This window comes from Taudactylus pleione, unplaced genomic scaffold (genome assembly GCF_031769625.1).
Source record: "Taudactylus pleione unplaced genomic scaffold, aTauple2 ptg000021l, whole genome shotgun sequence".
Taxonomy (NCBI): Eukaryota; Metazoa; Chordata; class Amphibia; order Anura; family Myobatrachidae; genus Taudactylus; species Taudactylus pleione.
The window spans coordinates 6,773,924-6,788,761 of NW_028284423.1; positions in this window are offsets into that span (position 1 = coordinate 6,773,924).

The following is a 14,838-nucleotide window of genomic DNA, read 5'->3' on the forward strand; positions in this document are numbered from 1 at the left end:
TTTCTTCAAACTTATACAAGTATTCGGATCTATGAAGTAGCATATGACCCTGGGATATTACAGGTGTAACAGCGTTATGCAGAATATATAAGTAACGGCAGCCTGGAGCTTAGGGTGCTGCATGGCGTTGTAGTGGTCCAGGCATGAATGCAGTACATACATTGACAGATGGTAGCACTGGTGCCCTATACATTAGATAGGGTGATACAGTGTACTTGCTATTTGGTTTTGTGGCTCTGTATGCTTTGAGTATCCTGGGTCCGACTGTCCCCATGGCACGCCAGGGAATAAAGACGAGCGGAGATACAGCGCAAGCGCAGTTTGCAAGTCAGGGGTCGCACCACTCCGGCAAGTCCTGGTGACTGTTGGGTATGCCTCTGGGAGGGGGCAGTCAGGTCGGCACAGCAAAGAGGAGTGAGGGAGCATGGTGAAACATAGGTGGGCAGAGCGGGGGACATGCTGGCATGATCGTGTCATCCAGGCCACGTCCCCGCTATGCAATGTTGATATTAACGGCATTGTAAAGCGGAGACAGGGATACGTTCAGCGCTGAATCGCGTCATCTGCCCCTCCGGACCACCCACTTGTGTTCGTTAAGTGGTCGGCGGAGGTGGCTGTCGCGGGCAGCTGCTTACGGCTTTTTGGGAGAGTAGGCAAGTATGACTTAACCACTTAACCAGAAGTTTGGTTTATTATAGTGTAGCATTATGTATGCACAGCCATACTCACACTTACATTCACACAGTGGCCCTCATTCAGAGGCGGTCGCAAGAAGCGAGCACTCGCTCTCAATGAGGGCGGCCGCTTGAATTTTCTAGTGCGGCCTCCTGGTCACAAGCTAAGTTGTGGGTTACCACCCACAGCTTGAGCGACCGACCAGGTTGATGGTCGCGATAGTCAAGACCATCGCGACCATCGGGGCTTGCGACAAGACCCTAAGGTTGGATTTTGGCAACCGCAAGCCCCAGGGAGCTTCCTGCTCTGATCGAGCAGGAAGCTCCCCACTGACATCCCTGCTGATGTCAGTGCGGCCGCCCACAAAATGGCAGGCGTTCCTTAAGGAACGCCTCCATTTGCGAAACCACCCCCCTGGCACGCCTATAAAACGGGGCAAGCTGTCAATCAACATCAACAACTGCCCCTTTTGTAGTGAGCTCCGGAGCGAGAGAATTTCTGTCTCGCTCCGGGGCTTGCGCACACGCAGTGCGGCCGCTGCGTGTGCGCAGGGCCTAAACATCGACCCGGTTGTGAGCGCTCAGCGCTCGCCACCGAGTCTGAATGAGGGCCAGTATCCTGGTTGGAGCAGAACATACAGAGGTCCAGTGTGTCATGTAGGAGAGTAGTGGTGCGGCAATACAGCGATATATGCAGGATATATAGCAAGGTCACCGGAACTGAGGGCCTGATTCAGAGCCGGACGCTATTTGCGCTCACTCGTTCAGAAAAAGGGGCCGGATATTTAAATAGAGCGCTCGCTCTTTGCGGTCTGTTGACGCCTCTATATCTGAACGAGCAAACGAAACATGCGCTCGCTATTTTAAAAAAAACGCCCCCTGGCCGCTCGCATCCTACGTCATCTCCGCTATTTATTAGATTAATCGAGTACATCGAAAGGCGTATGAACTGCTCGCAGTGCTTGTGGTAGGATTTTCCTACCGCAATCATGCGAGCAGTTCAGGCTAAAAGACAACCAAGTGACGTGGTCAATGACGCTGCTTTGTTAATTATGCACACCCTTAAAACGCCCGTTTTGACCATTTGGCATGCCTGCGTTCGGATCTCCACTCCTCGTTTTCAAGCACCTTCCCCTGTTACCACCCACAAACGCCTCTTCCTGTCACTCAAAATAGCAGGCATTCGCTATTTTGCAAGCACGCGATTTCCGACCGCAATGACTGGTTCGCGCATGCGTATTACAACCCAAATGCATGCGCAGTTGTGCGAACATCGCTCGGAGCGAACGAGCGGCCGCTTACGAGTGGCTCTGAATCAGGCCCTGAGGCCCTGATTCAGAGCTGGACGCTCTGACAGAGCGCTCGCTCTGAATCATGGTCGTCCTTCTTGATTTTTAGAGCGGCCTCTAGGCCGCTCGTATAGCTGTGGGTGACCACCCACAGCTATAGCGAGCGGCCAGGAAGATGGTTGTGATGGTCAAGACCATCGCGACCATCGTGCTTGCGACGAGGCCCTTGTGGTAGGTTCTCGTTGCCGCAAGCCCTGGAGTGCTTTCGGCTCAAACAGAGCCGAAAGCACTCCCACTGACATCACTTGTGATGTCAGTGGGGCCGGCCCCAGACGGTAGACGTTCCCGTGGGAACGCCTCCGCCTGGGCAGCCACGCCCCCAGGACGCCCACCAAAGGGGGCTTGCTGTCACTCAACATCGACAGCACGCCCCCTTTGGTACGAGACCCGGAGCGACGGTTTGCCCGCCGCTATCCGGGTCTCGACAATGCGCACCAGGCCACCATTGACCCGCTTGGAAGCGCTCGCGAGCGGGTCTGAATCAGGCCCTAATTGCAAAACGTCCGTGTCCCTCTGTGGCGCTCTAATACAGTAACAAGATGGCACCACACATGCACAGGAGTCTAAGCAGCGGCCATCTTGGTAAAGGAGAATGCTTCACTTATGGAGCATTCATGGAGACAGCGCAGTAGTGCGCTTCATACTTCAACAGTCTTCTGGTGATTTAGCTGGAATATGCAGTCCAGATGCAGATGTGTTCTCATATCCTTTTCGCGCCATATGGCGTGAGGCGCATTTTGTGACTTAAGATACTCCCACGTGGGCAGCTAATCCCAGAGTTTTGTACATTTTCCTAAATTTAGCATCTTATTCGCATCACAGCCTCATACAAAGGTCACTTATAGCGTACTAGGCATTTAGGATTACGATTTTTCTCATAAAGGAATCGGTATAAAGCTGCAGATTAAGCACAATCATACGTGGTGTAAAGCATTGTGCAGGTCACTCATATCAGACCTCCGCCTTTTGCCTTTGTACACATGTTGGCCTCATGCAATGCCAGCACCAGTGTCCAGGATACATATTTTATGAAAAAAGTCCCTGGTGGGACACAAAATAAAGTAGTCTCTGGCTTAGATGTAAAATCTGTGGCATGCCACTTTGGTGCGATTTGAGGATAGGTATATGGGAACACATCTTAAGGAAGTATTTAAGGTCAGACCTACACAATGTAGCATTCTGCAGGTGGGGATAATGGCTTAGCAGGCTGAAAGCAGTTCATTTGGTTTAGTTTTTGTAGTCCAGGGCATAACACTATTCTGAAGCAACAACCGAAAACAATTTTAAGGAGTTGTAGGGAAGTCAACAATTTTCAATTTGTATCCCTATTTTAAAATCTTTGAGCCATAGCCTGTTTTTATCCTTATCTTTGTCAGCATTTGACATCAGTATTCATAAAAGGTAATAATATCTTTCGCTAATTTGGCTTTAAGACATTCCTCTTGCATGCCACAGAGTGACAAAAATAAAATGCTTCACATTTGTCCCTATACTGTCTTTGAATAATACTTACATCTTAAAAAATTTAACATAAATAATGCATTTAAATGAAGGTAGATACAAAATAAATGATATTGAAACAAAATTTTTTGAAAACTAGTAAAGCACAAAAACTGCACTGATTAGTAAAAATGGCAACAAAACAAATTAGCAGCATGAGAGGGATGATGTAAATAGCATTCTGGTAGGACACACACTATGTAGGCAAAAGTGACTGGACACTGACAGCAAATGGATCAACCAGATTTTATTGTCTTCAGTACTTTGTAGGTCCACCAAGTGCAGTGATTACTGCAGACAACCTTCTTGGCAAACTGTCCACAAGTTCCTGGACAACACCAGGTGGTATCTTTTGCCATTCCACCTTAAATACAGTGACCAACTGTGACACTGAAGAAGGTCACTCCAATTCGCCCCAGAGGTTCTCAGTGGGGTTAAGATCTGAACTCTGAGCTGATCAGTCCACCCAGGTTACTGAATTTCCTGTATACCAGTCCAGCATCACCCTGGAAATTACAGGTAGCATTGTCGTCCTTAAAAAAAAACATTTGTTGTTTCCATAGAACTGCAAGTGGATGGTCCTCACTACGAAGTGTTGTTGTCGACAATGCCACATTTGTGGCCATTTGGAATTCGTGTCACTTATGTCTACATAGCGTAGTTACAGTGTGCTACAGGGGCGTATCTATAATGGGCGCAGGGTGTGCGGTGCATACAGGCCCCCGGGTACAGGGGGCCTGTGTGCACCGCACACCCTGCGCCCATATTATTTAAAACTTACCTCTCCGAGGTCCCAAGCCGGGTGTCAGCGATGTACAAAAAGCCCAAAAATTGGATGCCGTGGCCATTTTTCCGGCGTCATGCGCAGTAGACTCCGGGCACACTCTAGTGCCCAGAGTCTACTAATGCTCCGGTGACCGGCCAGCCACGTCAATCGGCTGCCGGCTACTGGGAAGAGAGGAGGGGGCCCCGGACGGGAAAGGCAGAAGGGCCCCCTCCTCTCTAAAGACACCCGTGGTCCTGTCTATCAATGCTGGTATTCTCATGTGTTCATTACTACTCTCCTGCTGATTGAAGATTTACCAAATAAAAAAGTAGCTAAATTCACTAGTTCCATTGGATGCACTGCCTATTAGAACTCAGAATAAGGATTTTGAGCTCCTCCCAAGTCCGTTATGTTCTAACTACTGCAGGGATATCAAATCTGTGGACTTTACATTTTTTAACTTTAAGAATTACATGTTTGTTGCAACTTCATTATTGTGAATCACCTAGAAACTAATAAAACATATAATAACATGTAATATCAGAATCTAGCATCGTAGTCACAAGTCCTGACATTTGGGATGCTTTTTCAGAAATTATCAATATTTCACTAAATCCAGATAATCTCTTTCATGCAGGAAACACTAGTGATCTTATCCCTGAATTGTCCTGCCTCTTATCAGGGTCCTACTGTGATGCATGGGGGTACAGATCCCCAAGACACTGCTTTCCCAATGTGTCTAATTATCACCTGGATGTCCAGGAGGACACCTGATCAGCATAAATGTATGTAAGTATGGGCCTTCTAAGTGTTGGACAGGTCCTGATGTAATTGAGGACAAGAAAATGATTAAGGATTTCAACAAATTACAAGAGAAAGGTGGCCTGGGCTGAGCCTCCAAAATGGGGAGGAAGAGGCAGAGACTGTCTAGGCTGTCTAGGTGGCGACTGGCTAGGCTAATATACCAGTTAGTATTAGGGTAACGGTACTTCTGCCCATGGAGCATCAAGAAATCATGTCTTCTACCAATGGCTGTCAAAACTAGCCCTGCAACCACCACTGACTTTTTTTTCGCATACCCCTGAAAGTTACAGCAAGTTCCACTGGGGGTACGCATACCCTAACTTGAGAACCGCTGTCCAGTATAATAAATACAGCCCTCATTGGATCTAGAACAGAATATAGACCAGCTTATTGAGGAACAGAAGACTAAAGTGGATATTTAACTTTCAACTCTGCTGTCTAAGGGGCCATATTGCTATAGCAAATATCTCTGACAACACTTGTACAAAAAGGAGCAGAATATATTAAGGAAAGATGAGCGCAGATAACGTCAGATAAAAATAAGCCACTGGCACTGGTGGGGAAATCCCAGAGAAATGCATAGCATGGAAACTTCAGACGTTCTGTAAGTAATGTGCGGTGATTGCATTACATAAAAATAATAAATCTCTTAAAAGAGCATTTGTTTTCTATTTCAACCACAAGCCCAAACCTTTCTTATTTTTAAAAAAATTTCTTTATTGAAGCATAATTGTTTTAAACATAGCTATAACAGTATGCCCAAACCTTTCGTAATCATCTTATCTAGAGATAATAGCACATTTTACATTATATTATGCAGACATAAAGCATAGCTAAATTCAAGCTGATAGTGTAATAGTGTAAACTGTAAACTATGCAACTTAAATAAATATAGTTATGATTAATGCTTAGTTAATTATATTACGTTTAACATATGTATATAATTTTTGTAATGTTAACAAAATAAAATTTTAAGGAAACATTGAAGTAGCTTTGCTGAAATTAGGTGATACAAGATATGTTGACAAAACTAATCTCTTAAGTGATCTTTGGAGATCAAATGCTGATTAATCAAGTGGAACATTTAGTTAGTTGAATGTACACAATGGAAAACACTTTGTAAACCTTTAGGAGTGACCTCTCCGCTCTTTAGTACATCACTCAGCACAGTAGTAACTAATACAGAGAGCATAGACTCCAGAACAATTATAAATCAGTCTCCAAGGTTGTTGTGAATAAAGATTAAGTTGATCATTTAAGCTTTTAAATCCAGTAAGTGAACTAAGTGTTTGCTAGTTTGACCCTCAAGAGGTTTAGATATTTAAGGTAAACAAAAAGGTGTAGGGCAATGGTGACAGCTGAGTGATAGCTGAAGGCCAGCAGAAGGGCTAAGAACATATTTTCAGTGTTAAGGATTAGCTTTTAGTTTACAGAAACAATGCAACAGCTGACAAATAGGTAGCAAACAGAAATTAATTGACTCTTTTACAATGAATTCTTATTCCAATTCACAATGGAGCAAGTTAAACTGATAATACAATCAAACAATAAGCAATGTGTTTTTGGATAAGAGTTAGGGGCATATGTACTGTATCAAGCTGATTTTTACATAATTTTATGCATTGTGCTAAGTACTAATAGCACAATGCAGGAGACTTCACAGAAATCTCTGGCAAAGAGCTAATTAGTACTGCAGATCGCAGTCCCCATTATTATCAATGAGGACTATGATCTGACCCCTATGTACTAAACTCAAAAAAGCGAAGCTTTCAGAGTTTAGCACCAGTAGTTTACACCATCTTCACCCCGGGCAGTTCTGGAAGCTGACGCTGTACGCATGCGCAGTAGCAGCTTACCCCAGGGAAGTCTTTCACTTCTGTGAAAGACTTCACCTAAATGCCAGGGATATAACTCGCGGAGACAGCGGTTACCGCAACAACTTTCCCTGAGAGTTCCTGGTAGTACATAGCCGGGATAATATTATAAAAAATGTAGATATAACCCGGTGAGTTGGGCCGTTAATAATTGTGGCAGTCCCATGATTATTAATACATAGACCCCTTAATGTCAAAATGTTTATTAAGATACAAACAAATTGCAAATATTTCAATATATTTTATTCCATCTTTTTCCAATATTCAAAACATAAGCTTGACCAAACCATGGTTAATAATCAATTTAAAAATAAGAAAAAGCAAAAACAAAAACAAATTCCACAAATACTTAAAAAAACAGAAGCTCAGGTTTAACTTCCAAATGATTCATTTAGATATATAAATATATATTCAATTTTGTAAACATCCAATAACCCCCTTAAGGTGGGCTCACTAAGGGGGGTATTTATCAAAGTTGGGAAAGAGATAAAATTGTAAAAAATAAATTACCAACCAATCAGCTCCTAACTATTTTTTTCAACACAGCCTGCAAAATGTAAATTGGTAGCTGATTGGTTAGTACTTTATCTCTCACAATTTTATCTCTCTCCCAGTTTTGATAAATACACCCTTTGGTAACTGAATAGATAAAGGTAATTATTCAACTCACTTCCTTGCTATTAATATTAAAAGCTTTATATATATTCAAAAACATCTCTCAGCCCCCATTTGCATTCATGCGACTAAAATGTTAGCCCATTTGATCCTTTGGATCAATTTGTGATTTTGAGGATCAAGGGTTGAACTCAAAGGACACATCTTTTTTTCAACCTAGATAACTATGTAAGTATGTAACCTTTAACATTATACAAACCATACACAGAACAAATTAAATACTGTATAGCCATTCTTTTCCTGTATCAAAATGGAAAAGTTATAGACTGGGATTATTTATATTCACATCTGGTAGTAGAAATTTGGGGCACCTGTGAGAATTCCCAGGCACAAGCTTTTGCATTGATATTTTAAAAGCAAAATATGCTCTATGGAATATAGTGAACTATGATATCCTTCAAGTACTGTCAGTTTTAATGATTAGTCTTCTCACTTTCCGCAGGCCCCTAAAGCTTTAACCAAAACCATGTGATATAGGAAATTCTGAGACAGACATGAGACATCACCATATTAGAATATCCAATAATATGTGAATTATTGTTCTGATGACTGTATACAGTATATAGTATATGCACCATAAATTAGCATTCCACCTGGTGAAGTGATTTGATTCACCACCAGGGATTTACAAAAGAAAATGATCTGACTGTGATGCATGAAGTTATATTTTATGAAAAGTAAATATTTTGCCATGTCAATATAAGTGATGGATAATGTTCTCAATTTTGGTATTCCCTTTGGTGATACGACTTTATGGACCAAATGAAAAGGCCCTGCACAAAAAAGAGAGTTCACAAAGTTGCATGTTTTTGTATTTGGTAAACCGATAGAAGCTGCCAAATGCTTCAGTTCTTTCAAAATAACTAGTGTATAAGGAATAAAAGGAATATAACATGGGGCTGACATTTTGCTATGTAGTACACATATGCAAGTCCACCTGAGATGTGAAAGTCACGTTAAATAAAATGTTGGAACCCAGTCCATTATGTCTCATGATATTAGCAAAGTTGTAAATTCTAAAAGTTGGAATGATAATACCCCAATCCCATATCAGATGTTGAAGATTTCTAAAATAAATAAATAAAATCCCCAAAACCTTTCCAAAGGGCTTTGATGCATAGAGTTACTTACTAGCATGGCTGGGCTGGCCATCTGGTGCCTCTGGCAAATTTTACTGTGTACAGAAAGAAAAAGACAGCTCCAGCTAAGGTGATACTATATAAGAAATTATTATTTGAAGACATTTTTTTTTTATCAAAAAGTCTTGTTTTATTTGGACCTTGGTGCTGACCTACTGGTTAAAACAAATATAAAGAGGAGGCTGTTAATACTTAAGTTTTAATACTATTGCATTTGGTCCAGCCAGAATGCACAGTTTCTTGGTAGGCTGCATGATCCAGTCACACAGTCGACCAAATGTCATGAGGATGTGAGAGAAATACAATGTGTGAGATTGTGTGTGGACTGTAAAAAGGGGATGTAATTAGATATGGAAGCTATGAAGGTTATGTGGGAGGTTCTGGAATTTGATAAGCTTGCCTGAAGAGGTGAGTTTTCAGGGATCACTTGAAGGATTGGAGACTAGATGAAAGTCTTATTGTGCGAGGTAGTTCATTCCATAGAGTGGGTGCAGCGTGAAGAAAGTCCTGTAACCGTGACTGGGAGCAAGTAATGCATGGGGATGAGAGACGCAGATCTTGTGCTGAGCGGAGAGGTCGGGTTGGGAGATATTTTGAGATGAGTGAAGAGATGTATGTTGGTGTGGTTTGGTTAATAGCCTTATGTGTAAGTGAAAGTATTTTGTATTTAATACGGGAGAAAACCGGCAACCAATGGAGGGACTGACAGAGTGGGGCAGCAGAAGAAGAACGTTTTGCAAGGAAGATAAGCCTTGCAGCTGCATTCATAATGGATTGTAATGGTGATAGTCTGTTTTTGGGAAGACCAGTAAGGAGGCTATTGCAATAGTCAATGCGGGAAGTTTTTGCAGTGTCTTGTGTGAGATATGGCCGAATTTTGAATATGTTTTTTAAGTGTATGTAACATGATTTTGAGACAGATTGAATGTGGGGAACAAAGGACAGTTCAGAGTCAAGGATGACACCAAGGCAGCGAGCTTGTGGGGCAGGGTGGATGGTCGAGGTATCAACAGTGATAGAGAGATCAGGTTGGTAACTGTTATTGGCCGGTGGAAATATAATTAATTCTGTTTTAGAAATATTAAGTTTCAGGTGGCGAGATGACATCCAAGATGAAATGGCAGAAAGACATTTAGTGACACGGACAAATACAGATGGAGATAAATCTGGAGAGGATAGGTAGATTTGAGTATCATCCGCATACAGATGGTACTGAAATCCAAAAGAGCTGATTAGTTTGCCAAGAGAGGTGGTATAGATTGAGAATAGCAGAGGACCTAAGACAGAGCCTTGTGGTACTCCAACTGATAGAGGTAGCGAAGAGGAGGCAGAATCAGAAAAATGAACAGTAAAAGAGCGATCAGATAGGTAGGAAGAAAACCAAGAAAGAGCTGTACCCTTAAGACCTATGGATTGTAGTGTTTGTATGAGAAGAGAGTGGTCAACAGTGTCAAAAGTAGTAGAGAGATCTAGAAGAATTAGGAGTGAGTAATGGCCTTTAGCCTTGGCAGTGACAAGATCATTTACTACCTTAGTCAGTGCTGTCTCTGTGGAGTGTTGGGAACGAAAGCCGTATTGAAGTGGGTCCAATAAGTTGTGTGAGTTAAGAAAGTGTGTGAGGCGGGTGTAGACAAGTCTCTCAAGTAGCTTGGAGGGGCATGGGAGCTGGGAGATAGGACGGTAATTTGAGAGAGTACTAGGGTCAGAATTTTGTTTTTTCAGAATGGGAGTAATCACTGCGTGCTTGAACAGTGATGGAAAGTTGCCAGTAGAGAGAGAGATTACAGATTTTAGTTAGGGTTGGGATAAGCACAGGAGACAAAGCTTTTCTGATTTAGTTCAGTGCCGGGCTCCCTCCCTCATCCCCGAATATGTTCAACCTGACATTATCGTCAGGTTGGACAGGAGGTTCGGGCGATGAACGGCAACTGACAACTACAAATGGGAGCGCGCATTGGTAGTTGCTGTTCATTGTTTTGGCCCCAAAACTGAACGATTTTTGAACGACTGAATGATAATGAAGTTGTTATCGTTCAGTTGTCCAAAAATCGACCCATGTGTATGCACCTTTACATGTCCCTACCTAACCATGTAATTTCTGATAATCTTATAATGGGATTTTTTTTTTAATTGGAAATTCTTCTCTCTGTTACAGTACTCTCAGCACAAAAGACAGCAATGCAAACACAAGTACCCCCTTGTCTATTAGCTGCAACTACAGTGAGGTGATATTTTTGGTCTTCAAAAAAAAGACATAAGTAAACACTATGGTTTTATGCATTTTATCGGTACTCGAAGTGTGGTCATACAGAGGCTTTGCACACAAGGGAAATGATTGGTGTGGGCAGAACACCAAGGGCCAGATTCAGAGATGGATTCTACTGCAGCTACGATTGGGAGTTTTTGCAGAGTTGCAGCTGCAGTAATATGCAAATGCCAGTTTCAGCCTTCCCCTTGTCCACTCGCGTCCACCGTACTGTGCAAGCTCTGGGACACCCACTTTCAATCACTGTGGACTGTGCAAATCCACCAGTGGTTCTGAACATTCCACTATCAATGCACCATAGCGTCAACCATTCACCCTTGCACCAGCCTATGGCTGGCACAGTGTCTCCATCTGAATTCGCTCTCAACACCCCTCTGTAACTTCGGCCCTGCATTTGAGAACGCAGCCAAGTTCACTGACATATATGTGACACGCCCATGAGACAGCCTGTTTTGCTTTCACTTCAGGTCCCTTCCCAGTCACCTGCCAGGAATGCCCATGGTCTTGCGCTGCCAGTTCTAATGCCTGCAATTCTGTACTCAACAGCAGTGTTTCTGCGTACAATCACTATTGGGGTTTTCAGGATTTTTTGTTCATGCACAGTACCAAATAATCACTAAACTCCAAAAACATCAGCATTGCACCCACCTCTGAATCCAGCCCCAAGTGTGATACATATGTTGCTGCCGATGCTCCATGTTGCATTGCACCAGCATGCAACAATATTGGGCATGGAGCCCACATTAGATTGGAATGTGTGCTTTAAATGCCAGGGTTAAATTTTAGCCCGAGTTCGGTCTTGCATACAAGACTATGATTTGTTATATCTAGGGGTGTGCACCGGCCACTTTTCATGTTTTGGTTTTGGATCTGGATCTTTCTTCATGTTTTGGATCTGGATTGGTTTTGCCAAAACCACCCTTACGTGTTTTGGGTTTTGTGTTTTGGATCTGTATTTTTTTTTTTTTAAAAAGCATAAAAACAGCTAAAATCACAGAATTTTGGGTTTTTTTGTTCCTATGCTATTATTAACCTCAATAACATTAATTTCCACTCATTTCCAGTCTATTCTGAACATCTCATACCTCACAATATTGTCTTTAGGCCAAAAGGTTGCACCGAGGTAGCTGGATGACTATGCTAAGCGACACAAGTGGGCGGCACAAACACGTGGCCCATCTAGGAGTGGCACTGCAGTGGCAGACAGGATGTCACTTTGAAAAACTAGGCCCCAAAGAGTATATATTTCAAAGAACAAAAAGAGGTGCTAGATGGAATAGTCCTTGGGCTCTCCAACCCACCCTTATGTTGTATAAACAGGACATGCACACTTTAACAAACCAATCATTTCAGCGACAGGGTCTGCCACACGACTGTGGCTAAAATTATTGGTTTGTTTGGGCCCCCACAAAACAAGCTGGCAATTAATCTGTCCCTGCACAAACTGGCTCTACAGAGGCAAGATGTCGTCCTCATCCTCATCCACCAATTCCTCACCCTCGACAGTGTTGTGTACATCCTCATCCTCACAGACTATTAATTCATCCCGCTGGAATCCACCACCACAGGTCCCTCTGTACTTTCTGGTGGCTGGTCTTCCTGGAAGAATTGATAATTCATTTTGATGAACATCATCTTCTCCACATTTTGTGGAAGCAACCTCCTACGCCTTTCACTGACAAGGTTCCTGGCTGCACTAAACACTCTTTCGGAGTACACACTGGAGAGGGGGGCAACAAAGGTAAAATAGAGCCAGTTTGTACAGGGGCCTCCAAATTGCCTCTTTTTCCTGCCAGTACAGGTACAGACTGTCTGACATGCCTACTTGGATGCTGTCACTGATATAATCCTCCACCATTCTGTCAATGGTGACAGTATCATATGCAGTGACAATAGATATGTCAGAAATTGTTGGCAGGTACTTCAGTCCGGACCAGATGTCCAAACTTTGGTCCTGCCTGCCCTGCATCACCGCCAGTAGGTTGCTTAGGATATCTAAGTTGTTTCCTGGCAGCCCCAGTTGCGGGAGAAAATGAAGAAGGAGCTGTTGACGTGTCACGTTCCACTTCAGGTGACAGTGTTTTCACCAGCAGGTCTTTGCACCCCTGCAGGCTTGTGTCAGCCTTAAAGAGAGACACCACGCAGGCTTTAAATCTAGGATTGAGCACGGTGGCCAAAATGTAGTGGTCTGATTTCAACAGATAGACCACCCTCGAATCCTGGCTAAGCGAATGAACGGCTTCATCCAGAAGTCCGGCATACCAAGCGGAATCACTCTGTCTTAGCTCCTCCATCACTTTCTCTAGATGCTTCTGCAAAAGCTTGATGAGGGGAATGACCTGACTCAAGCTGGCAGTGTCTGAACTGACTTCACGTGTGGAAAGTTCGAAGGGCTGGAGAACCTTGCACAACATGGAAGTCATTCTCCACTGCGCTTGAGTCAGGTGCATGCCCCCTCCTTTGCCTATGTCATAGGTGGATGTATAGGTTTGAATGGCCTTTTGCTGCTCCTCTATCCTCTGAAGCATATAGAGGGTTGAGTTCCACCGCGTCACAACCTTTTGCTTCAGGTGATGACAGGGCAGGTTCAAGAGTGTTTGCTGGTGCTCCAGTCTTTGGCACGCAGTCGTTGAATGGCGAAAGTGGCCTGAATTTTTCGGGCCACTCAAAGTGTCTCCTGCATGCCCTTGTCGTTTTTCAGAAAATTATGCACCACCAAATTTATTGTATGAGCAAAACATGGGATGTGCTGGAATTTGCCCAGATGTAATGCCCGCACAATATTGGTGGCATTGTCAGATATCACAAATCCCCAAGAGAGTGTAAGTGGGGTAAGCCATTGGGCGATGATTTCCCTCAGTTTCTCTAAGAGGTTGTTGGCGGTGTGCCTCTTACTGAAACCGGTGATACATAGCGTAGCCTGTCTTGGAACGAGCTGGCGTTTCTGAGATGCTGCTACTGGTCACTCTGCTGTTGTTGCTACGTAAGGCGATACATCTACCCAGTGGGCTGTCACAGTCATATAGGGGGTCATTCAGAGTTGGTCACAAGTGTTGAGCGCTCGCAACCAACTTGATGTTGCCCCACTGGGCATGCGCACAATGGAGCTGGCTCCGTCGTGCGCATGCGCGAGACCCGGCTAGCAATGGACGCTCTGTCGCTAGGGGTCTCGCAGCAGACGGGGCGAGCTATCGATGGTGAGTGACAGCTTGCCCCGTTTGGGAGGCGGGCAGGGGGCGTGCCTGCCCAGACAGAGGTATTCCTGCTGGAACGCTTGCCGTTTGGGGGCGGCCCCACTGACGTCATTGCTGATGTCAATGGGAAGCTTCCTGCTCGATCAGAGCAGGAAGCTCCCTGGGGCTTACGAGTGCCCAGACCCAACCTTAGGGTCTGGTCATAAGCCCCAATGGTCGAGTTGGTCTTGACCATCGCAACCATCACCCATGTCAGTCGCTAGAGCTGTGGGTGTTAACCCACAGCTTAGCGATCGACAAGGAGGCGGTCGTTCAGGATGCAAGTGGCCGCCCTGATTCAGTGCAACTGCTTGCAATTAATGACCGCCTCTGAATGAGGTCCATAGTCCTTAGTCTGCCCTGTTCCACTTGTCCACATGTCCGTAGTTAAGTGGACATTGGGTACAACTGCATTTTTTAGGACACTGAGGACACTTTTTCTAACAACTTGGTATCACCTGCCTATTGAAGTGGAATCTAGATGGGATTTGGTACCGGGGACACACTACCTCCATCAATTGTCTAAATCCCACTGCACTAATGGCGGATACACCAACA